This window comes from Pinus tabuliformis, chromosome 6 (genome assembly GCF_031772625.1).
Source record: "Pinus tabuliformis cultivar Carrire ecotype Pingquan chromosome 6, CPIR1, whole genome shotgun sequence".
NCBI lineage: Eukaryota > Viridiplantae > Streptophyta > Pinopsida > Pinales > Pinaceae > Pinus > Pinus tabuliformis.
This window is the reverse complement of record NC_142292.1, coordinates 1,840,069,537-1,840,097,360: the sequence shown is the minus strand read 5'-3', so window position 1 is coordinate 1,840,097,360 and position 27,824 is coordinate 1,840,069,537.

The following is a 27,824-nucleotide window of genomic DNA, read 5'->3' as shown; positions in this document are numbered from 1 at the left end:
AATTATAAACCATGTGAGTGATCAAGGAATCTCGCAAATAAAATAAAAATAGATGCAATTAGGAAAGAAAAATTACTTTGTATTGAATTCAAAGGAGAACAAGCTTATGGTTGCCTTCATGTCACACGCCTCTTCCATTGGTATCAGTTTATTCCCTTGATGACAAGCTCTTCAGATGCAAAATCAATAACTTAAGTTTACAAATCCAAGTCTCTCTCCTTCCTCTAGTCTTATGCTTAATTTATATTTAAGAGGAGGAGGTTTCTAGTTCCTCTTCTCAAGTGATATGATGCTTACGAGGAGGAAATTAGTTCCATGAACCAAGGGATGATGCGTAGGTATGTATTAGCTCAAGATTTCTAATTTGGATAAGATTCCTCCATCAAAGCTTCTATAATTTTCATTTTTATTTTTACTTGCACAAACAAGATTCTACAGTTTATAGTGGAAGATAGTGCACAGTGCACAAGCCACAATGGTAAAAGTAGCACATGTGCAGGTAACTGCTAGGAAAACTACACAGATACTAAAAAATTATTTTTAAGTAGTGCAACCCAAAATTCCTTTTGTCCCTGGTATTGTTTTACTTCAAGCTTCATAGGGGACTCACTTGAGACACTCATCGGATGACGAGAGATGCAAATCAACAGTCATGGTGATAAAATTTAGTGTAACAGATTGCCCCCTAAAGTGAAAAGTGAGAAAATTTGTTTGATGACTAAAGCACTTTATCATGTCAAAGGTTCAGATCATAGACCAATTGTTTGAAGACCTAAAACAAACAATCAAGGATTACTATTTCATATAAACATCACTGAAGCAGGCATTCCCACACTTAGAGTACACATATCTAAAAGAATCATTATGGAAATAAATATGAATATCCATGTCATCAATGGATCTATGTTTACAACCATGAATATTTAATAACTCCACGCAACCTTGATGGATGAAACTAGATCCAGGGTCTTGATATTCATCTCTCGATGTACGAATCTAACCATGTGAGTAAATGTCTTGAAGTCTAACATGGTAGAAACCACCTTATTACTTGTCAATGATGTAAAATGTTAACATGCATGAGAGAAACCACCAATAATGACAATGACTCTCAAGGTACTCCAATACAATCTATGAAGTGCGATTAAATCTCTTATCGTCGAACACTCATATAATCATTCGATCGAAGGTCAATGATGAGAACTTATCGTCGAAGGCAAGAAACCTGCCATTGAGGCATGAAAACTCCAAGGTACCAAAGGAGGTTTCTAGATCAACTTCCTAGATAATGAGTTGATTTTAGTAGGAAGCGACCCATCACAAGAGGGCCTACGAGACAAAACTCATGTCAAGTTTTGAAGAAAAAATTAAAGTAATTTAGAACTGACTCAGGGATGACTGACATGATTGAGGTTATGAATAGAAAGGTAATTTCAACCAAGGTTGTACTTCTCTTGAACATATCAATGACAAGACATCTTGACCTAGCATCATTTGAGCAAAAATAGAACCCAAAACCAATTTGAAGACTTTCAATATGGTATGGCTAATTGAGAGGCAAATGAATTTCCTAACCCAGACACAAAGGTGACGGAGTGTCATTTTGAAGAGCGACATACTACCTTCTTACAATACAAAAAAAAATGTTCTTTCCCAATTTCCCCCCACCATTACTGGAAAGTACCTCTTTATTTTTACACAAGCTTGAGGAGGATAACATGTGCTTGTCCTGTAAGCTCATCCTTTGGATGAGTCCTTCAGAGAATTTTTAACGAACCCTAGGAAGGAGTGGTTCGGTATCGTCATGATTGATGAGTCCCACACTATTTACGTTTTACGAGTCTAGTGAAGAGATGAATCAATGTCGTTTTCATATTTAAATAGTTTGAAAAGACACAAAAAGGAACCTCAATAAATTCCTTCAACATAAAGTTTTAACAAGCCTAAAGAAGGTAAAAATCAATGTTTTTCATTTTTAGGGAATAAGGAGAAAAACATAACTAAACTCCGAAATTTCCTTTTTCATAAATTTAGTCTCTCAAGCCCAGAAAAGGTAAAATAATGTAGGAGAGAACTCTATTGACCATGATTAGTCAACATATACCTTTTTTGTAAATAGTCTACATGATCCGTAAAAGGGGTAAACTTATATGAAGCAAACACTTTTCATTTTCTTTAGCGAGTTTGAAATAAAAAAGCATACTCGACAATATTTTCATCTTTCAGAAGTCAGAAAATAGCTTAAAGTTAACTCCGGGGTTTCGATTTTTCATATTTTTTAACGAGTCCAAAAAAGTGATAAACGTGTACTCATATCATCGACTTTCAATTATTTTAAGGAGTAGGAAAAGACGGAAAGAAATCGATATTTTCATGTATGTTTTCCGAGCATGAAAAGATATCAAAAGAATCTTAGGATTTTCATGAGTTTAACTAGCCTTGAAAATAATAACCGAAATGGACTTGAGGTAGGTTTCGTTTTTACACAAGCTTGAAATAGGGAGAAACTATGCTTGAGAGTGGTTTAATTTTAACACAAGCTTGAAATAGGGATGAAACTTTTCTTGAGATTGGTTTCATTTTTACACAAGCTTGAAACAAAGAAGAAACTATGTTGGTGATAAGTTTTCATGTCCCCAACATACTAACATAGGCACATTCCCCCCAAGCTTTGTTTCATTCGACTGAGTAGACTACTGGTTACTAATAGGTGGATGAAATGAAGGTTCATTTATGATATCAGGCGAAAGAATCGACTTAATTAGGGGAGGATTTGTTTCATTTTTTAATGAGTTTGACACAAGAAAATAACTATGCTCATCGAACAATGTTTCATTTTTTAACTAGATTGACACAAGAAAGATAATTATGCTCATAGTAGTTGTTTCATTTTTTAAAGAGGTTGACATAGTAAAAGAACCATCCTAATAAGGGTATGTTTCACTTTTTAACAAAGTTGACACAGTAAAAGAACCATCCTCATTGGACCTATTTCATTTTTTAACGAGGTTGACACAGTAAAAGAACTATCCTCATAAGGACCTGTTTCATTTTTTAATGAGGTTGACATAATAAAATAGCTATCCTAATAGGGACATGTTTCATTTTTTAACGAAGTTGACACAATAAAAGAACTATCCTAATGTCACCTTGTTTCATTTTTTTAATGATCTTAACACAAGAAAAAGAACTACACTCATAGTGACCTGATCATGCCAAGGGACACTCCTCGATCATAGCTTCCAAGAGTTCTTCATCAGAAGGAAGAGTAGTTCTCTAGAAGGAACTCATGCTAAGGGAATCAATGAGTATAAGAAAATTGGGTTCAAATGTCCCCATTGAAGGTTCCACCATGTCAATTATTGGATCTGAGTCAAAAGAAGTTGAGCAAATAGTGAGAGGCTCGCTTGCATCGGCAATTAAAAACATGGGACTAGTTGCCACATAATTAACATGTTGTGGGGTAGATATCACTTCCATATAAGAAACGTTAAGGGATGTCAGATGGCTGGTAGTCGAATCAAGACCAACGAACAAAAGCTGGTCAATATTCATAATGTTTCCATTGCGAGGGAAATAAATATGTGATAGAGTGTCGATACAACAACTTTCATGACATAAACATAGTCTTAGACAAGGAGCAAATTGAAATCCAAGGGGCCTTGGACTACCATAAGATCAATACAGACAATTTTACCTCCTAGAGTAATAGGTAACTTAGGAAGAATCCCTAAAGGTTCACTAATGGTTATGTTAAAATATAACAGATTATGTGTAACATGAACATGCTGAGGGGAACCCATAGCTTGCCAAGTGGTGGAGGATAAAATACTAACAAAAGCACCTTCATTGATGTTTGTGCAACGCACAATCTTACCATGCACTTTCAAAATGATTTGGAAAGGGGTAGAAGAAGGAATATGAGGCTCTGTTAGTCTGCTCCAATCAAAGGAAATGACCTCAGTACTTAGAGGGGGTTTCATGGAAATGGGTGAAATGACCCCTTGTGTAGAATAATATGAAGTAACAAGACGAACCTGAGTGGTATACATTTCACTCTTTATAGCGATAGTGGGACTGAACAAAGATGGAATTGATTCAACCACTTGATCAACCAATGGTTCATGAACTTGAGTGATATGTGTTTCACTCGCAAATGGGAGAATCAAATTGATTGTACTTGGAATTAGATCAATCACTTCGTCAACTAACGGTAGGTTGGGAGAAAGTTTATGATAATAAGTTGGAAGTTGTTGCTGTGAAATAGTAAGTTTCTCCAACAATTTTGAGGCTTCATCCATATGAGGGAAAATGTGTCTATGATGAATCCATTTGTATAACCTAAAAGGAAACCAAACTCTACCCTTTTTCCCAAGAACCTGACAATCACTGGTTGATTAATCAATAGTATGTTGATAAGAATTTTAGACCACTCTTCTAACTCCTTTGGAATATCAAGACAACCAATAAGAATGTGATCACCCTTACAAAGTTTGCAAGGGAATTTGAGCTTGTGGTTTCTTTTGGATGATTCCTCAACATTTTCCATACTCAACACTGGTTGGTTGACTTCTTTCTTACCTTCTTTTCCTTCTTCTTCCCTACCTTCTTCTTCTTAGCCACTTGGTTACTAGCATCAAGGCTTTTACCAAGCAAAGAAGAAGAAAGGAAGGAAGGCATTCCATGTGAAGAAGGTAAAGGGTTAACCAATGGTTGGAGTTGTTGAGAAAAAGAACTTGGTTGAGGTGGTATAGTTTAAGTATTTGGGACTAAAGAAGTTGAAAACAACCACACTGGTAAACCTATCATAAATCCAGGAAGTGAAATGTAGCCATATAAGGAGGACTGACATTTCCAAATTTCGGAAAAGGACTAGCATTATCGTTAACAGGGATTCCTTGATCGGTAACTTCTAAAATTGTTGCCATTAGAATAAACTCAAATAAGTTTTATTAAGAATTTAAATAATATTCACAATCCACACCTAATGTCTATAAAAAGTAAAAAAAAGAAAATAACACACACTAATAAATATGAGTCAAACCATGCAAACAACTTTTTCACAATGAAATCACTAGTGGGTGATGAAATCCAACATTGTAGAGATCAATGTGAAAAGTGAATAAAGATAAAGATGGTGGAAGCAGTTACACTGAAAACCTGCTTAATGAGCATGATCTAGTGCAAATAACTTCATTTATGTCATCTCGAGTGAATAATACCCTCCAAAGAGGTCCAAGTGAATCTAGCAAACATCTGTTCCAGGTACAATAGAGACTTCCTCTCCATTGTCACCTTTGGTAATAGCCCTAAGATTATGGTCTATAAGGTTACCACTTACGGTAATTTAAGCTGGGGGAACAGTTGCAGATCAGACGTACACACAAGGGCAGAGTAACAAAGCTCAATCCCCTTGAAAGTTCCTCGACATGGTTAATCTGAGGTTTACCTTCAACTGAATCCGAGCACCTTTCGACAATGTTTTTAATATGTGTAAATCACTCTATCGTAACCAATAAAGTGGGTTCTATCACTCCATTGGGTCCTATACGATCTCATGCTTAACTCCTTTGTTAGGGGAGCTTCCCAGAGCCAAATTGTAATAAATGGATTTACTCCCTATCACAATATTCCAGTGTTTTTTTGCAGCTTTGGAAAGTTAACATCTTCCCTATTCCAAAGCCCTACAACTTGATCTAATGTAGGTGGAAAGAGCCCTAAAACAATTAAAATTCTAATTGATTTTATTAATGCTTTTTTTTTTAAGTCGTTACTTAACCAATGGGTAAATGAATGTGAAACTGATGGTGTTATGACTTGACTCAAAACTTTAATGCAATCAAACATGATATTGTGATCTTTTCATTTCGATGAATTCTAGATAAAATAAGGAGAGAGGTTCTTCTTTAAAATATGAACTCCAAAATGCACCACTTCTAATTTTCCAATGCAATTCAAAGCCCTAAGTGCCAAACCATGTAGTGTAATCTATGCATAATTTTCTTGAAAACTATGCAAATGTAATCTATGCACAATTTCCATTCATGTTATGAAAATGAGAATTCTAACTACGCGAATGTAATCTATGCAAGAGGATTCTTCATGTTAAACACAAGATGATTCCAAATCAGCGAAAGAACAACAAGACTATTCCTTCCCAAATGTAACTAAAGAAGGTGAAAATTCCAAAGATAAAAAGTGATTACACTCAAAAGAGATTAACACTCAGACATAATTCAACCCCCCGGCGATTGAGGGGGAATTTCTTTTGAAAAGATGAAAGCAAAAACATGTAAAAATTGTTAAGAAACTGAGACAAACCTCTTAGTAATGACCAAATGAAATAAAATTTAAGAATTTCTCAAAAAGGAAATTTAAAACACCCAATCCAATTGGGCAGAGACTCTATTAGACTATAAACAAGCTTAAGAAATAATAAAAACAAAAAATCTGGATTTAAATAAGAGAAACCCTAGCTTTTTAAAAAATATTACAGGGTGGCACAAGCAATCAGTTTGATTCAATGTGCATACACACTGTGCACCACAGAAAACTACGCAAATTTGCACTCTGTTACTATAGGAAAACTGCACAGACCCAAAAACTTAGAAAATAAAAATAAAAAACAAAGGTCTCAAACTACAAATTTCAATTCTTAAAAGGGTCTAAATGTGTCAAGGGTCACAACAGGACACAATGGAGAACTCTCGTTCCTTAGTGGAGTTGCGAATTTGTTAGGCAGAAAAATCACTTCTGCGGACAAAAGCAATCTCCCTAGATTTCCAACAAAACCTAGTAACAAACATCAAACAAATTGCTACCTTTCCTTAGATTATAACTAAAACACGAAACATGTAGTACATGAAGAATCACTTACCTATTAGCGATGTGATTATATAAGTCCTTTCATTGCTTTCCACAACAAAATTTTCCTCAATGCCTTAGAGGCTTTCCCAACGCTTTCCACAACTTCCCCATGATGCTCCAAAAGAGATCTGCATAGACAAAAAAATTCAAAGGGATCAAACCATATCGCCTATAAAATCAAAGGTAAATGAAATCCCTAACTTAACATACAACATATTGTTGAATCAATAATCAGTTATAAACATAAAAATAGATGTAATTAGGAAATAACAATTATGTGGGGTTATATCTTCCGAATCCATCGCATTTTGTTGTTTTATGCATTGACGTTTCAAACCATCCTCTGTGTTTCATCATCAGGATTTAGATTTGTGAAGAAGTCAGAGAAAGATGAGGATAAATAAATAAAGGTTATGGTAGGTATTGTAAAGAGCCGATAGGTTTTGATGCAGGTGAGGTTTTTAATTAATCTATAATTAGATTAATTAATTTTATTTTTTTTACTATAATTTAATTTAATTCAATTTAATTTAGTTTTAATTTGATAATTTTTTTTAATATAATGTGATATAATTAAATTAAACTAAATTATTTTAATTTTTTTTTCGTTTGATTTAATTTTACTTTCTATTTTTAATACTATTCTATTTTATTTTTAATTTGATTAATTTAATTTAATTAATTAATTAATTAATTTTTTTAGCGTTAACTAAATGGAATAGATGATTTAATTTAATTTAATTTTAATTTTAATTACTCTAATTTAATTTAATTTCAATTATATCTTTGATATAATTTGTTTTAAATTAAATTGAATTAAATTAAGATTTTAATTTTAATTTATTTTGTTTTAATTTTAGTTTTGTTTACTTTAATCATGATTTATTTTAATTAATTTACTTATAATTTTAATTTAATTTAATTTAGTTTAATTTAATTATATTTTGATAGGAATGAGATTAATCTTACTAAAGGAGGGAGACAGGAGGACCAAGAAGCAAAGGGGACGGGATTTGTCTAGGATGTGGTGGAATCCCCTGTTAGCGTGGGAATCCAATTATCACTTATTTTCCAACCGTCATCACGATTTAGGTTAATGGGGCGTTTTCTTATTTCGATAGCTTCTCTAAATTTCCTATGGTGGTAATGCTCTATTTTGGCCACAACACATGAGTTTTCGATGCAAATGTGATGATTGGTTTTACTAGAGTGTTCAGCCAAAGCTGAGGTTTTGGAGCGGTTATGGTTGATTTCAGCAGCGTGTTCTTGAATCCTAGTTAATATAGACTGGCCGGTTTCGCCAATGTATGTCTTGCCACATGAACAAGGGACTAAATAGACACCTTTGTGGTGTTTAGGGTCAATAGGATCTTTTACTGATTTAAGACATCTGTTAATTGTGTTCATAAGTTTGAAAGTGGTTTTTATGTTGTTCTTTCTTAAGATGTGTGAAATCTTATCAGTGGTGCCTAGAATGTAGGGAAGGTGAACTTTACCATCATAATCATCCCTGTGTTGTTTGTTTATGGGATTCTCAACTTTCTTGAAATCATTGATTCCTTGGTGTCTCTTGTATCCATTCTTTTTGAAAACATCCAAGAGGTGGTTCTTTTCCTGCTCAAAATTATCATGATCTGAAATACGTATCGCCCTTGTGGCTAGAGTGTTGAGCACCCCAAGTTTCTGGGCTAGATGATGGTGAGAGTTAGCATGTAGGTAATTTTTAGTGTGTGTCTTCTTACAATAGACTTGGTGAGATGTTGTGCCATCCTGGTTTCTTTTGATAAGGATATCAAGAAAGGGAAGACAAACATTTTCTTCCATTTCCATCGTAAATTTGATGGAATTTGATAGGCTGTTCAAGTGTTCTAGGAATTTGTTTAATTTTTCTTTTCCATGAGGCCAAATGACATAAGTGTCATCAACAAATCTTTTTCAAAGTTTAGGTTTTAAGGGGTAAGACTCAATGGCCTTGGTTTCAAAATGTTCCATGAACAAATTAGCAATGATGGGAGACAAGGGAGATCCCGTGGCCACACCACAAGTTTGTTCATATATCTCATCCTTGAAGCTAAAAAAGGTGGATTTTAGACATATTTCCACCAATTTAGCTGTGTTAGGGTCAGTGATTTTGTGAACAACATCCATGGCTTCATTTATAGGAATGTTGGTATAGAGAGCTTTTACATCAAAGCTCACTAAGATGTAATTTTGGTCTAGTTTTATATGTTTGATCTCATTAATGAAATGATTGGAATCTTTGACAAAGGAGTTGGTGTTACCTACCAAAGGTTTAAGCTTTTTAGCAAGATATTTCACAAGGTGGTAAGTAGGGCCTCCAATCGTGTTGACAATGGGTCTAATAGGTATACCTTCTTTGTGAGTTTTAGGGGCTCCATGTATCCTGGGGGTGTAGTGTGATGATTGGTTTTACTAGAGTGTTCAACCAAAATTGAGGTTTTGGAGCGGTTATGGTTGATGTCAGTAGCGTGTTCTTGAATCCTAGTTAATATAGACCGGTCGGTTTCGCCAACGTATGTCTTGCCACATGAACAAGGGACTAAATAGACCCCTTTGTGGTGTTTAGGGTCAATAGGATCTTTCACTGATTTAATACATCTATTAATTGTGTTCATAGGTTTGAAAGTGGTTTTTATGTTGTTCTTTCTTAAGATGTGTGAAATCTTATCAGTGGTGCCTAGAATGTAGGGAAGGTGAACTGTACCATCATAATCATCCTGTGTTGTTTGTTTATGGGATTCTCAACTTTCTTGAAAGCATTGATTCCTTGGTGTCTCTTGTATCCATTCTTTTTGAAAACATCCAAATTAGCAATGATGGGAGAAAAGGGAGATCCCATGGCCACACCACAAGTTTGTTCATATATCTCATCCTTGAAGCTAAAAAAGGTGGATTTTAGACAGATTTCCACCAATTTAGCTGTGTTAGGGTCAGTGATTTTGTGAACAACATCCATGGCTTCATTTATAGGAATGTTGGTATAGAGAGCTTTTACATCAAAGCTCACTAAGATGTCATTTTGGTCTAGTTTTATATGTTTGATCTCATTAATGAAATGATTGGAATCTTTGACAAAGGAGCTGGTGTTACCTACCAAGGGTTTAAGCTTTTTAGCAAGATATTTTGCAAGGTGGTAAGTAGGGCCTCCAATCATGTTGACAATGGATTTGATAGGTATACCTTCTTTGTGAATTTTAGGGGCTCCATATCTCTTGAGGGTGTAGTGTGATGATTGGTTTTACTAGAATGTTCAGCCAAAGTTGAGGTCTTGGAGCAGTTATGGTTGATGTCAGCAGCGTGTTCTTGAATCCTAGTTAATATAGACCGGCTGGTTTCGCCAATGTATGTCTTGCCACATGAACAAGCGACTAAATAGACCCCTTTGTGGTCTTTAGGGTCAATAGGATCTTTTGTTGATTTAAGACATCTGTTAATTGTGTTCATAGGTTTGAAAGTGGTTTTTATGTTGTTCTTTCTTAAGATGTGTGAAATCTTATTAGTGGTGCCTAGAATGTAGGGAATGTGAACTTTACCATCATAATCATCCCTGTGTTGTTTGTTTATGGGATTCTCAACTTTCTTGAAAGCATTGATTCCTTGGTGTCTCTTGTATCCATTCTTTTTGAAAACATCCAAATTAGCAATGATGGGAGACAAGGGAGATCCCATGGCCACACTACAAGTTTGTTCATATATCTCATCCTTGAAGCTAAAAAAGGTGGATTTCAGACAGATTTCCACCAATTTAGCTGTGTTAGGGTCAGTGATTTTGTGAACAACATCCATGGCTTCATCTATAGGAATGTTGGTATAGAGAGATTTTACATCAAAGCTCACTAAGATGTCATTTTGGTCTAGTTTTATATGTTTGATCTCATTAATGAAATGATTGGAATCTTTGAAAAAGGAGCTGGTGTTACCTACCAAGGTTTTAAGCTTTTTAGTAAGATATTTCGCAAGGTGGTAAGTAGGGCCTCCAATCGTGTTGAAAATGGGTCTGATAGGTATACCTTCTTTGTGAATTTTAGGGGCTCCATATATCCTGGGGGTGTAGTGTGATGATTGGTTTTACTAGAGTGTTAAGTCAAAGCTGAAGTTTTGGAGCAGTTATGGTTGATGTCAGCAACATGTTCTTGAATCCTAGTTAATATAGACCGGCTGGTTTCACCAATGTAGAGTGTTGGGGTGCTCAACACTCTAGCCACAAGGGCGATACGTATTTCAGATCATGATAATTTTGAGCAGGAAAAGAACCACCTCTTGGATATTTTCAAAAAGAATGGATACAAGAGACACCAAGGAATCAATGCTTTCAAGAAAGTTGAGAATCCCATAAACAAACAACACAGGGATGATTATGATGGTAAAGTTCACCTTCCCTACATTCTAGGCACCACTGATAAGATTTCACACATCTTAAGAAAGAACAACATAAAAACCACTTTCAAACCTATGAGCACAATTAACAAATGTCTTAAATCGGTAAAAGATCCTATTGACCCTAAACACCACAAAGGGGTCTATTTAGTCCCTTGTTCGTGTGGCAAGACATACATTGGCAAAACTGAACGGTCTATATTAACTAGGATTCAAGAACACGTTGCTGACATTAACCATAACCGCTCCAAAACCTCAGCTTTGGCTGAACACTCTAGTAAAACCAATCATCACATTTGCATCAAAAATTCATGTGTTGTGGCCAAAATAGAGCATTACCACCATAGGAAATTTAGAGAAGCTATCAAAATAAGAAAACACCCCAATAACCTAAATCGTGATGACGATTGGAAAATAAGTGATAATTGGATTCCCACGCTAACAAGGGATTCCACCACATCCTAGACAAATCCCGTCCCCTTTGCTTCTTGGTCCTCCTGTCCCCCTCCTTTAGTAAGATTAATCTCATTCCTATCAAAATCTAATTAAATTAAACTAAATTAAATTAAATTAAAACTAAATTAAATTAAATTAAAATTATAACTAAATTAATTAAATAAATCATGATTAAAGTAAACAAAACTAAAATTAAAACAAAATCAATTTAAATTAAAAACTTAATTTAATTCAATTTAATTTAAAACAAATTATATCAAAGATATAATTGAAATTAAATTAAATTAGAGTAATTAAAATTAAAATTAAATTAAATTAAATCATCTATTCCATTTAGTTAACCTTAAAAAAAAATTTAATTAATTAAATTAAATTAAATTAAATTAATCAAATTAAAAATAAAATAGAATAAAACTAAAAATAGAAAGCAAAATTAAATCAAACCAAAATTAATTAAATTATATCACATTATATTTAAAAAAAAAAAAAAATTATCGAATTAAAATTAAATTAAAATAAATTAAAAATAAATTAAATTATTAAATTATAGTAAAAATAATAATTAAATTAACTATAGATTAATTAAAAACCTCACTTGCATCAAAACATGTCGGCTCTTTACAATACCTACCATAACCTTTATTTATTGATCCTCATCTTTCTCTGACTTCTTCACAAATCTAAATCCCGATGATGAACCAAAGAGGATGGTTTGAAATGTCGATGCATAAAACAACAAAATGCGATGGATCCAGAAGATATAACCCCACATAAGGTAGATCGCAGAAGTCTCAAATCCATTAAATAACAATTACTTTGTGTTGAATTCAAAGGATAAAAAGCTTACAACCTAGTTGCCTTGATGTCATAAGCCTCTTCCAATGGTCTATGTTCCTTCCCTTGATGACAAGCTCTTCAGACCCAAAATTAGCAGCATAAGTTTACAAATCCAAGTCTCCCTCTTTCCTCTAGTATTATGCTCAATTTATAGCCAAGAGGAGGAGGTTTCTAGTTCCTCTTCTGAAGGGATATGATGCTTAAGAGGAGGAGATTAATTTTATGAACCAAGGGATGAGGCACATGTATGTAGTAGTTTAAGGTTTCTAATTTGGATAATATTCCTGATCTGGAATCACCCTTAGGTGACCTCAAGAAATTAATGAAGGTATTACAGACTCATGTGCTGGTGTGTGTGTCTATGTTATCTTGTGCAATGGAACAATAAGATTTTGAAATACACAGACACTTGAAACAGTAAGAGATCACTGTAAGCAAACATAAACACAACAAAATTTAATAAGGATTTCACCCGATCCTCCTGGGCTATGTCTCCTAGTCCAACCTTTAGTGGTGGCATTTTTATTATGTTTTTAAAGTAGAGTCTTACAATAAGGAGCTCAACCTGAGTCTCACTTAACAGAGGATGATCAGTAGGATGGCAGTTGGAATTCCCAAGTCCTTAGAGTTCACAGACTCCCATTACCGAATTTCGACCTCAATTGGTCTCTATCTGCTTGATGTTGCCCTTACTCTTATGGTTAGCTCGACTTCTCTGTCCTTTGCAACTTTGCCTCTCTTTCTGTGTCTCTTGGCCTTCGGCTTCTTCACTGCTTCTCTACCTCACTGTCTCTCTCATTTCTGTGTCAACTCATGCCTTTAAAGCTAGTTCATTCCCTAACTGTTCGTTTAGGCTTCTCGGCTCTCTGGATCGCCTGCCTCTGTCTGCTGGGAATTTTGTGCCCTGCATCATCATTGCTGCCTAACACTTCACAGAGAAGTGGCCACTTGTCTCCTTGCGAACTGAGCGTCAGTTCTTCCTGAATGGTTGTTTTTTCCGTTATTTCCTAGATGCCTGCGAAACAGATCCTTCTGTTGATTCATTGGTCAAATCAGACTTCAAATCCTATGCACCATAGTTTAATTCTCCCTCGGGTCCGGTCATCCATTGGGTTGAACCTTCGTCGTTGATCTGGAACCTCTAGATCCTACGGTCTTCACTTATATTTTGTGATTGAGTTGCTCGATCATTAGTCCGCGATGTAAGCGGTTTCTCTCTCTCCCCACCGGACACGCACCATTCAGTCTATGGAATCGCTGGGTCCTCATCCAAACCCACTTATCGCCCGAAATGCCTCCAATATTTCGTTGGTTTTGAAAGTGGGACCTGCCTTCTCAGTTTTAGCGCTTTCCCACGGTTTTCGGGTTTCCCTTGTGACCGAGTGCTTGGGTCTTTCCTTCTTGAGGGGTTTTTCCCAGTGATACATGAGGGGTATTAGAAACAACCTCCATTTCTGGATCTGAGCTTCCTAATTGCCATTTTTGCACCATGAGTGGTCTCCATGGGCCAACAGTCAGCGCGCTTTGGCCGAAGGTCCTCGTTGCTCCATGCTGGCTGCAAATTGCCATTATTCAGAGGTTATTTCTGATAGATATAAGATTTCTTAAAGTCTATCATTCATTCTTACCAATCATGGAATTGTTTGAGGATCCAATTCGTATCACGACCTTCCCACTGAAAAAGCTTTTGGACCACCAAAAGTTGGTTTTCAAGCATCGACTAAGTGAGGATACAACTTTCTCACCTGTCCAATCTCCATCCATTTTGCACTGCTTGGTTTTTAACCCCTGAGCCCAATTCTGAGGTACTCAACATCTCCCCTGCTCATCGTTCTCACCTTCCTGTCCAGAACTGTGTCTTCTTGCAATTCATTAAGATATTCTGGTAACAGGTCATCAATAGAAGGCAATTGAATCTACTCTTCAGGGTCTTCAATTAATGAGGGTTCAAATAGTTTCAAGCTATCTGCATTGATGATTGAGTATATGTGCATATAAGCTGGAAAATCAAGGCGAAAAGCATTCTTACCAATTTTCTCATGGATCCTGAAAGGTCCATACCTTATTGGTTTTAGCTTTTTACCTTCACCTTGCATCCTATCTTTGTTGATATATAGCCAGACTTGATCACCAACTTGGAAACTATGCTCCATTTGATGCTTATCATGCCTTGCCTTGTATTTGGCTTGGCTCTTTTCCAGCTGTTCCTGTACTGCTTGATGGATCTCTTGGATTTGTTTAATGAACCTAGCTGTCTTGTCCACAGCGCTGTGTCCCTTAACTGCTGTGTCCTTACCAAAGACAAAATCCAAGGGAAACCTTGGTGTGAAACCAAAATAAGTCTCAAAAGGAGATCTCTGTGTGGAAGAATGTTTGGCTCGGTTGTAAGCATGCTGCACATAACACAAATGTTCATCCAATAGCTTGGGATGCTTTCTGCAATATCCCCTAAGCAACTAGATCACTATCGTGTTGACTACTTCTATCTGGCCATCAATTTGTGGATGGAAAGATGTGCTTTTCTTCAGCTTGGTGTCCATCAGTTCCCACAGACTTGACCAAAATTTTCCCACAAATTTGGTGTCTTGATCAGATATAATGGAATTGGGCAATCCAAAATGAACCCACACATGTTGAAAGAATAGTTTTTCAGTTTGTTCAGTAGTAATATGGTTATTATAAGGTCTCAAAATACACATTTCGCTGAACCTATCCACAAAAACATACATCTAATCATGGCCCTTCCTAGATTTAGGTAGTCCTCCAACAAAGTCCATGGAAACACTTTCCCAAGGATGAGAAGGAACTGGCAATGGAGTGTACAAGCCTAGTTTCCTATTACTGGGCTTGCTTTTAGCACACATAGTACACCCTCTTACATATCTAGAAACTGTTTCGTTCATTTTTGGAAATAAAAAAATCTTTGCAGCTGTGCAACTGTTTTGCTTACCTCAAAGTGACCTAATATTAGAGAAGTGTGTGCTTCTTGAATTATCTTTACTCTTTCAGCTTGTGGAATGCATAGCTTCCCACAATGATATAGGATTTGGTCCTTAATATGATAATCCAATTCTTCTACTCATTTGCCTTGACTTAAAGTTGCATATACATCTTTAAAGTCCATATCTTGAGCATATTGTTCAATGTAGCTCTCATGCAATACAGAATTATGCTTAAGTATTGTAGACCCATTTATAATGGGTCTAGATAATATATTTGCAAATTTATTATGTATGGCCTTTTTATATCTGATGACTAAATGAAACTGTTGTAGAAAACCCATCCATCTATAGTGTCTTGATTGCTGCAGCTTAGACTGGGTGTGTAGATATTGAAGTGGTTGATGATCAATATGTATAACTGTCTCTTTGCCCATTAAGTAATGTTTCCACTTTTTCACACTCTGTACTAATGCATACAATTTTTTATCATATGTGGGATAGTTAACTACTGCAGAATTAAATGTCTCAGAATGATAACATATGGGTTTATCATGCTATATCAACACTTCTCCCATGGCATAGTCATTGGCATCTGTTCGTATCTCAAATGGTTTTTGAAGATCAGGCAGTGCTAGTACTAGTGTTGTACTAATATTTTCTTTCAATGTGTTGAAGGCTTTCTGCTGTTTTCCTCCCCACTGAAACACCTTGTTCAATCTTGTTAAAGCATGTAAGGGAGATGCAATTAAGGAAAAGTTAGAAATGAACTTTCTCCAACATTGTGCTGCTCCCACGAAGCTCCTCTGTAGCAGATTTGGGTTTAAGCTAGTTTATAATGACTGCCACCTTAGAGGGATCTATCTTCAATTCACCACCCCCTGCTATATGTCCCAAATAATTCAAAGATATTTTTCCAAATTCACATTTTGAGAGTTTAACATAAATTTTTTCTCTTTTCAAAACATCTAGTGTCTGCTTAACATGCTTTAAATGTTCTTCCCATGTTTTTCTAAATATAAGAATGTCATCCAGATATACAATAACAAAATCATCAAGAAAAGGTCTGAGCACATCATTCATTATTCTCATGAAAGTAGTAGGAGCATTAGTTAAGCCAAAAGGCATAACCAGCCACTCATACAGTCCCTGCTTTATTTTGAAAGCAGTCTTCCATGCATCTTGTTTTGCAGCTCTAACCTAATGATATCCACTATGCAAGTCTAACTTGGAAAAATAAACAGCTTCCTTTAACTAATCTAATAGATCATCTATGCGAGGAAGGGGATAACAATTTTTTATTGTTATTTTATTCAGTGCTCGATAATCAATTCACATTCTCCACGAGCCATCTTTCTTTCTCACCAAAATGATTGGTGACCCACATGGTGATGTGCTAGGTCCGATGAACCCCTTCTCGAGCAACTCCTGCAACTGCTTCTTGATTTCTGCATTCTCTAAAGCGGACAACCTGTACATCCCAATGTTAGGCAATGGAGCATCTTGCTGCAAATTAATATCATGCACTATTTCCTTTTTGGGTGGCATACCTTTAGGTTCTTGAAACAAGATATCATACTTTGAAACAAATTTTTCTAATCAGCTTGTTGTTTAGCGTCACAGCCCTTCAATACATTGGTTTTATCAGGTTTCTTTTCCTTTACAACCATCAATAAAAAATGTTTGCATGAATTTACAATTCTTTTCATCTGCCCTGAATTTATGAGAGTATAATTATTCTTGAGCTTATGAGCTCTTACAAAGTATTCGATTCCATCTTTAACGAGTAGACACTTGTTCTCAGCTCTATAGAAAATAGCTTTTCTATCATACAAGTAAGGACTTCCTAAAACAATTCCACATATATCCAAAGGAATTATATTTAACTCAACCTCATCTACAAATGCCGACCCAAAAGAGAACTTAAGTTTGCATTGTATAGTCACTTGTAGTTGTGCTTTATCACTTAACCAACCTAGTGGGTATGGTTTCTTGTGAGGTGTAGTCAGTGATCCCAACTTCTTCACAATTTCTTTAGAAATTAAATTTACTTGTGAACCAATATCAAACAAAGTATGAATCTTTTGATGTTTAGAAATAACTCGAATATGGAAAATCTCATGTCTTTTTCTCTCATTTTCTTCATCAATAGTAGATTGTGCAGAATTGCTAGTAAATGCTTCAGAATTCTTACCTTTTATACCTGTGGTTGCGATGGTTGCTTCATCTCCTGAGTCTGACCCCAAATCTTTCTGAATAGTTGCAACAGTCTTCTTCTTCTTGCCCTCAAACTTCTTAGATCTCAACTCCAGATGCAGAATCCAACAGTGCTCATCATCATGCCAATCCTTCTTATAGTGAGTGCATGAAGATTTTCTTTTGTGTGCAGTTTTGGCCTTCCTCTATTTCCATTTCTGTTTTATTTTCTCCTTATTCTTTCTTGCAATGGGCTTGGCTGATCCCCCAACTTCTGGGTTCCCATTCTTTCCTCTAGCTTCTAGATGTGTAGCTTGAACAGATACCTCATCTATACTAGTGGGATTAAACATGAGGATAGTGTGCCTCATGTAGTTGTGTAGACCACCGATGTACTTCAATAGAGTCTCAAGTGAGTCTAATGAGATTCCTAGAATCAAATCTCTCTTCCAGCTCATCATGGCTTGCTGCATGTAGGCCAGTGGATAGAACTACTTTTTGATTGTAGAAACAAATTCACTCCAGACAGAAAGAGTCTTACCATGTTTCTTCATGTTCGCTTGGGTCTTGCCTTCCCACCAAACCAAGGCAGTGCCCCCAAGGCATAGGCTGGCCAGCTGAATCTTGCTCTTGTATGAGTCGATACTCTGCACTCTGCAATAAACATCAATTTGTCTGATCCAATTGTCCAGCTTTTATGCATTCAACTCTCCATCATATATTGGTAAATCAAATTTAACATCTAGTTTAATAAAAAATATCTTATTTTTATGTTCAGGGCTATTAGGAGGTGTGAGAAAGCTTTATTCTTTCCCCTTGCCTTTTGAGTGGTCATGGAGGAGAGACTCTTCATCTCCCTTATCTTGTTCGGAGCCTGATGAATCTTCATCTTTATGTTTTCTAAAGTCCTTATACATTTCCTCTACCATGGATCTCAGGGCTAGGAAACTATCTATAAATTGAGGGTCTGGGCCCATAGAACCTTCCTCTGATATTATCTTCTGAGGATAGACTTTTCCAATTTCAAGATTAGTTTCAACCAACTCTCCTTCTCCTAATTTTATCTTCAATCTAGTTAGCATTCAACAGCTAAATCCAACACAAGATTGTCTAACCTTAACAACCTATAGCTATGATACCACTTGATCTAGAATCACCCCTAGGTGACCTCAGGAAAGTAATGAAGGTATTACAGACTCATGTGCTGGTGTGTGTGTCTATGTTATCTTGTGCAACAGACTGATAAGATTGTGAAATACACAGACACTTGAAACAATAAGAGATCACAGTAAGCAAACATAAACATAACAACATTTATTAAGGAGTTCACCCCATCCTCTGGGCTACGTCTCCTGGTCCAGCCTTCAATGGTGGCATTTTTATTATGATTTTAAAGCAAAGTCTTATAATAAGGAGCTCAATATGAGTCTCACTTAACATAGGATGATTAGTAGGATGGCACTTGGAATTCCCAAGTCCTTAGAGTTCCCAGGCTCCCCTTACCTAATTTCGACCTCAATTGGTCTCTGTCTACTCGATGCTACCCTTACTCTAATGGTCAGCTCAGCTTCTCTGCCCTTTGCAAATTTTCCTCTCTTTCTGTGTCTCTTGGCCTTCGGCTTCTTCATTACTTCTCTGCCTCACTGTCTCTCTCCTGTCTTTGTCAGCTCGTGGATTTAAAGCCAGTTCATTCCACAACTGTTCGTTTTGCCTTCCTGGCTCTCTAGATCGCCTGCCTTTGTCTACTGGGACTTCTCTTCCCTACATCATCATTGCTGTGTAATGCTTCGCAAAGAGGTGGCCACTTGTCTCCTTGCGAACTGAGTGTCAATTCTTCTTGAACAGTTGTTTTTTTCGTCATTTTCCAGATGCCTGCGAAACAGATCCTTCTGTCGATTCATTGGTCAAATCAGACTTCAAATCTTATGCACCATAGTTTATTTCTCCCTCAGGTCTGATCATCCATTGGGTTGAACCTCCGCCGTTTATCTGGAACCCCCAGATCCTACGGTCTTTGCTTATATCGCGCAGTTGAGTTGCTCGACTGTTAGTTCGTGATGTAAGCAGTTTCTCTCTCTCCTCGCCGAACAAGCATCACTCAGTGTATGGAATCGTTGGGTCCTTGGCTAAACCCACTTACCGCCAAAAATACCTCCGATATTTTTCTGGTTTTGAGCGTGGGACTCGCCTTGTCAGTTTTAGCGCTTTCCCATAGTTTTCGGGTTTCCCTTGTGACCAAGTGCTCATGGTCTTTCCTTCTCGAGGGGTTTTGCACAGCGATACGTGATTATCAGAAACAACCTCCATTTCCAAATTTGAGCTTCCTAATTGCCATTTTTGTGCCATGCGCGGTCTCCATGGGCCAACGGTCGGCGTGCTTTGACCGAAATTCCTCGTTGCTCCATGCTGGCTACAAATCGCCATTATTCAGAGGTTATTTCTGATATCCATAAGATTTCTTGTAGTCTGTCATTCATTCTTACCAGTCATGGGATTGTTTGAGGATCTAATTCAGATCAATTCCTCCATCAAATCTTCTAGAATTTTCTTTTTTATTTTTACTTGTGTAAACAAGATTGCGTAGTTTATAGTGGAAGACACTGTGAAAAATTGCGTAGACCACGATGGTCAAAACCGCACATGCACAAGTAATGGCTAGGAAAACTGTGCAAATACTCAAAAATGGTTTTTAAGCAGTGAAACCTGAAATTACTTTTTTCGCTAGCATTGTTTTACTTCAAGCTTCATAGGGGATTCACTTGAGGCACTCATTGGATGACGAGAGATATGAACCGATAACCATGGTGAGAAAATTTAGTGTAACATAATGGCCATGGAAATATGGTAAAAAATCCATGACCGAGGGAACATTCTAGGCCTTGATGCTCATTGAGCCAATCTCCCTAGCCAGACTCCATGGCTTCCAGGCCAAAACCCCATGACCAAGGGAACTATCCAGAATTTGATGCTTACGAAGCCAATCTTCCTAGCTAAACTCCATAGCTTCTAGACCAAACCCCATGAGCAGTGGATCAATCTAGGATTTAATGCATCTAGTGCCAATCTCCCCTACCATAAACCATGGTTTCTCAGTCAAACCCCATGACCTAAGGAAGCAATATAGGCCCATAGATGTTACAACATCAACACTCCGTTTCACCAAGGGAAGGATTATCAACAACTCCAAGCCTATCCATGAAGTGAATGAACTTAATACAGGGAAAATTATTTGTAAGAATATCACAACCTTCTCATCAATAGAGATGTGTTGGAGCCTCACCACTCCTTTTAGAATAATGCTCCAGATGTAGTGGTACTTGATCTCGATGTGCTTCTATCTATCTTGGAAAACTAGGTTCATAGAAATTTTCATACATATTTGATTGTCACAATATATCATGGATAGTTCCAACACACGATCAAACAATCCCGTGAGTAACTTCCAAAGCCACATCGCTTCACAACTTGCCAAACACACAACAATACATTTAGCTTTAGCGGTACTAAGTGCACGAGGAATTTTCTTCATGCTCATCCAAGGTATCATAGCAAAGCCCAAACTAAAACAAAATCTTAAAGCGCTCCTTCTATCTTCAGTACTTCCATATCAACGTGAGTAAGTGAATCCATGTTATTATAGTTCACCATTTGATATAATATCATTATATAACTAATAGTGCCACAAAAATATCTCAAGATATGTTTTATTGCAATCCAATGTACATGCTTGTGTTCCACCAATAACTAATTCAGAGTGTTCACTACATAGAAAATATCAGGTATGGTATTAACCAGATAGTTTAAGGATCCAATCAATAGAAGATACATAGAGGGATCAACCAAGACAAAATTAGAGTCTTGCAACTTCTTCAAATTAGTCACCATGGGAGTATCAGTGGAGTTGTAGTCCATCATCTCAAATCTTTGAAGGATCTTAACAATATACTTTACTTGGCTAAAGAAAATTTCACTCGGCTTTTACCATACTTCTAATCCCAAGTAATAATGCATTAAACTAATATCCTTGCTTTCGAATTTAGAAACCAACTCCCTCTTACATTGGAAAATGAGGTCCTCTGCTCCTGTTAGAAACAATTCATCAACATACAATAACAAAGTTACAAGCTCATCTTCAACAATTTTGAAGTATAGGTTTGGATCATCATCACTTTTCACAAAAACAAAACTCATCAAATATCCATGAATCTGAGAGTACCAAGTTCGAGGTGCTTGCTTGAGTCCATACAAAAATTTCTTCAATTTGCAAAAATGAGTGTCTCTCTGATGAACCTCAAACCCTTGAGGTTTTTTTTATGTAAACTTCCTCCTCAATCAATCCATTGAGGAAAATGGTTTTGACATACATTTGATGTAATTCCCAACATGCAATAGAAGCAATAGCAATAATAGAGCTAATGGAAGTGTACTTGGAAACTGAAGCAAATGTGTCTTTATAATCATCTCCCTCATTTTGGGAGAACTCTCTAGCCAAAAATATTTCTTTGTGCTTGTCTATGCTGCCATCAACTATATTCTTGACCTTGTATATCCACTTGGAAGTCACCATTGACTTCCCTTAAGGTGTTGACATGATTTCCCATACATCATTCTTCATAATAGACTGGTAATATTCTAACATAACCTCTTTCTAAACTTTTTGATCGACTGCTTCTTCATAGTTGGATGGTTTAGACTCAATTATCCTGCTTATTAACACTACATATCCTAAGTAGTTATTAACATGTTTGGATTCCCTGAAAGTCCCACTGGGAGCTACAAGTCCCTTTGCTTCCTACTTTGTTCTTTCAATCCATGCCGATCTCTTCCTAGTTTCTGGTACAATGACCCTTAGTGAGTCCACAAGTTCATTTGGTCCTTCAGGATCTTTTTTTTTATATATTTAGAGGATGATCCATAGGTCCTGAACCCACATCCTTGGGAGCTTCTTGCTCATCATCAATATCCAAGTGTGATCCTTTAGACTTCTAAAAGGTAACATCCTCATCAAAAGTAACATCCCTTCTAATCTCAATTATTCGTTCTCTTCGAACAAAAATTCTGTAGGATTTTGATATCTCACTATATCCAACAAGTGTACCCCTCTTCCCAGAATATTCCAGCTTGGTCCTTTTCTCCTTGGGCACATGAACATAGACAGGACAACCAAAGATCCTCAAATGTCCAACTTTTGGATTTTCACTTGTGAAGACTTCTTCAGGAGTCTTATTCCCCAATACTCGGTGAGGACTTATTTTGGACATAAGCAACTGCCTTGGAGGCTTCTCCTCATAAAAATATAGGTAGGTCTTTATTATGAATCATGGATTTAGTAGCTTCCATAATGGTTTTGTTCTTACTCAAAGACTTAATCCTTGGTCTTCAAGAAATAAATCCATGTATTTTGGGGGAAATCATCAATGAAAGTTAGATAGTACAAAAAACCACCCAAGGATTTTACATGCATGGGTCCACACACATAAGAATGTATAAGATCTAAAAGTCCATTAGACCTATTATCATTGCTTATAAATATAATGTACCCAATCTAGGATGAGTGCAAAATTTATTCACAAATCACAAACTTCCCTTTCACAACTTTTCACAAATAGTTGGTGTGCAATAGTTTCATCAAACATTTGGTAAATATGTTAGAAAATGCCTTCAACAACACATTTTGTCAAACACTTCACAAAAAAATGATGAGTAAATATGATTGGGGCAATATAAGCTTCATTAAAATTGATGCAAGAGTTTACAATAGAAGAAAAATCAGCGATGAACTTGGAGTAAAGTTCTAGACAATTTCATGCCACTAATTTGATCCAAGATCTAAAGAAACTCATCCTTGTAAGCAATCTAGAAAACCAAATCGAATGGTGAAACCACAATTGCTGAAGCAAATGAAGTTCAAAACAATGCCAATAATAATAATGCCAAATTTGTTCTTAGAAGCCTGAAGAATTTGCCCTTCTATTAGCACTCTTGCCACTTTATAAAATCAGTATACAAGGTAAGAGTGAATGTAACTCTCAAAATTGTTATATTACACCCTTCCTTTAGGCACTGGAGAATAAGAAACTCAACCAAAAAAGTGACCGATCAAATGAGAACTCTGGCAAAAAAATCCCCAAAAGACATGAAAAAACAACCCAAAAACGAAAAATGTGTATGTTGGAAAGACATTCTTTTTAAGGGTAAATTTTCATTTAAAAAAAATGATAGTAAAAACCAAGTTTTTTTGTGCAAAAAACACCCTGAAAATGAAAATTGTTGATGTTGGAACAAAAATTATTAATATTATTATTATTTCCTGTTTTTGTGATACATTTTCAATTTTTTAACAATGGCATTAAAGATAAAATACCAGGATTATGAAAAACCTTAAAATTCCAATAATTTCCAGGTATGATGTTAAAGATAAAGTATCACGCCTTTGAAAAGCCTTAAAATTCCAACAATTTTCATCGATGTCGTTAAAGATAAAATATCATGACTCTAAAAAAACCTAAAATTATAATTGTTTTCAACAATAACATTAAAGATAAAATATCACTCGGAAAAACATTAAAATTTTGAAAAATTTTCAACCATAGAATTAAAGTTTTCAACATATTTCAACCATGACATTATGAGTAAGTTATATGACTAAAAATAACTTTTAAATAAACACTTGAATGAAAGAGAAATTATTTCATGAGTAATTTTTATTTTAATGGCTAGAAGTATATCGCTTTTCAAATCTTAGCTTAAGATAACTTATCCCATTGCAACAAAAACTTAAAAATCAACTATCAAAACAAAGTATCCCCTCTTAATGGGGCATTAAAACTGCAACAATTTTTTCAACTTTGGTATATCAAATGATAACAATAAATAATATCATGACAATATCATCATATAATTAAAAAAATCAACATTAATTTCTAATATTTTTTTTTACATTTAATCAAAATACTAATACTGGTAGACTGAATGAAACATAAATTATTTCTCAAAGCTATTGTTACATTGTGGATATCTAAACAAATAAATTCTTCATAATTAAAACATATAATCCAACAAACATGGTAATGAATCATAATTTCATGTAAGATCACATGGAAGGTAAAATACTTATTTCAAGTTACCATGCAAGCATCATTTACATAAAATGCGACAATTATTCAAAATCACTCATAAGTTTTGGCACACCATCAAAATCTACAACATCTTTAGATGAATTACTAGACGTAGATGAAGATGACCCATATTTTTCTATTTCATCAACTAGAGCTCCATCTGAATCAACATGCATTCCCACCACTTCAGGTATCAAAATTACTTTAGATCTATGATTGGTTTCAACGGACTCCCATCTTAACACTATTTTTTCTGGTAGCAACCTCTTCAAAATATCTATGGTCCTGAAGCAAAGAGTTATTCTCTTTGTTAAATTGAAGTCATAAACAAGTATGTCAACATCCTCCACTTTTAAGAGGTATTTGCGGCGACGATTTAAATTTGTACCCTTTCTTTTTCTCTTTCTGCCAATTTGTTTATCAACTACCATCTTTGGCTTGTACACACCATTGAATGGGTGTGTATTTGTGACATACCATTGTACTTCAACTACTATAACATATTAATTTTATTTTATGACCTTTATAACCTTGGAAACCCATAATGGATAGCCATGTGGATATCCATCCACTAACACTACGATCATGCAACCCTCCTTAACATCCTTCACAGAACCCCTGTAAAGGACTTCCATGGCTTCACTTTATGCAAGTGATCTTCTATAAACAATATACATTTATCTTTCCTTTACCTATGAAGGATTAATAATACCTTGAGATTGTTGTTGTTCAACAATGTTTCTTTCCTCATGTTCATTTGACATATTTTGTGGCCAAATAAATGGAGTCTTCAAAAGTATATCTTCATTTTTGGATATTGAAATGATATCACTTTGATTATTGAGAAAAAACTCCCACCAAACTGAATCAACAACATCAAAGTACTCATATGTATCTCTAATAGATTTTTTTAATTTCTTCCAAGATTCAAAATAATTTATATCTCTCTTTTGCCTTCATGCAATATGGATTCCAACAACTGATTGTAATAATAAGATATTTTATGCAAATATTGGATGATCTAATATGAACTTAAAAAATGCTAAACCTGATGATGGCCCCCATTCGGCAACAATTGAATACTTCATTTTGAGAAATATGAGGACAACAAGTATAGGTGATTTCTCTTGCATGATAATGCTTGTGATGTGTTTTTACTTAATTAAATTATTCTTTTTCTTTGCTATTATTAGTGTTCTCTATCATCAAACATCTACCAAATCATAAAGAACAATGAGACAAAGGACACAAGATATATACAACCATCCAAGGCCAAAGACTCTCCATTATGAGATAAAAACCCACGCAAATTATGTTTCTTATAGAATCTTCAATTGAGAAATTCCAAGACCTAGACCTTTAATCAAGAACTCCTCCAAGGCCGAGTCAACTTTGCCTCTTTTACCAAGTCAATATGGGTACTTCTTCCTTGTCTTCAATTTCGGCCCTAAAATACCTTGACTGCAACTTCAATCTTCCTTATTGCAATTTCAACTTCTTCTCAAATCTTTGACCTCTATTACAGGTCTGTAAGTTTTGGCCTACTTGAAATCTTTTGCAATTCTGCACGTGTGGATAGATGAGGACATATTAGTAAGTCTTCTCTTCCTCGCTTGGGATTGCTCTTCTTCCTTGTCACTTTGGTATACCAAAACTAACCCTTGACATCTTGTTTCAGCCTTCTTAGAATGGCTTTAACTTTGATCCTCGTTGCAATAGAGAGTAGCCTTGAAAATCTCACACGTGTGGAATGTGTAGCCCATAAACAATCCTTATAAACTTTGATTTCCTTCTCCTTAGATGCTTCTTCTTTTGAATATACCCGAGATTCTTTCTTTTAGATCAATTTTGATTAATGTCTCCAAAAATGAGGTTGAGCTCTTCTATATAGAGGCTTCCAGACATAGCTTATGGGCTGACTTGTCACTGTCTGTAGGCAGACTTGTCATTTGATGAGACCGACTTGAAGTTCGCACACTTGACATAGTTTTGGAGGGTCTTTGACTCTATTTGACTCAAATACATTTTTTTTTTACAATACGTAACATGCCCAAGAGGAGACTTTTGTACATGAAAATGACTCATAATCCCTAGAAGCACTCAATGGGATCTTGAATTATAAAATAAATTCCACTTAAGCATGAAACCCATTCCTCAAGAGAAACAATAATAATATTTTTTTCTCATTACATAAAATACAAAAAATCATGATTACATGTGTCATTATAAAGACCTAACCTAGTTACATATTTCAACACTCCCCCTTAACGAGGGAGGTGTTGATGGTGCTAGACCTGACAACATTCAAAGGATCTTCGTAGTAAGAAGTCCCAACTAGACCTCACACCGTTTGGTGTAGGAGTCCTATCTGGTATGATGGCTCGGTTCCCATTGTCTTAAAGGTTTGCCTTAGCTCTTACTTGTCAACACATGAGAGTGGTCTTCTTTGTCTTTGAACATCGAGGTTCGCATGCTTGGTGTGTGCTTAGTGTTACTTGTGTCAACGTTCTTCCACCGCAGAGGGAGAGGGTGGAAGTGGGTCTCAAGTCGAAAGGGAATAGTCCCCTCTGTCAGAGACACACAACACAGTAGGACATGAGAAGATTCCAGTGGAGTAGTCCATACAGATGTGGAAGTCACAAACACACAGTGATTGAATAACACGTACAACACCCAATGGAGTAGTCCACATGAGTGCGACGGTCGTTATAAAAAGTTTATGAGGATGATTATGTCAAGTGTCTGGCGAGATAGCCTACATAAGTGAGACAATGTTAACAACTTATACAACACATTTTCGTAAGCATATGTATTAGAAAAACTGAAATAGTTGAACTGTCTTAACATAGGTTAAAGAAACATGCATTACATGTGTCCAAAGAATAGTCTTACAAACAAATACAATATATGTGTGGAAACATGCTAGCATGTTATCAGGCTTCTGAATTAAGTGAAAGTTCCAAGACAGATTGGTACACCATACATCACTAACCCTGATAGCGGGGCATTGGAG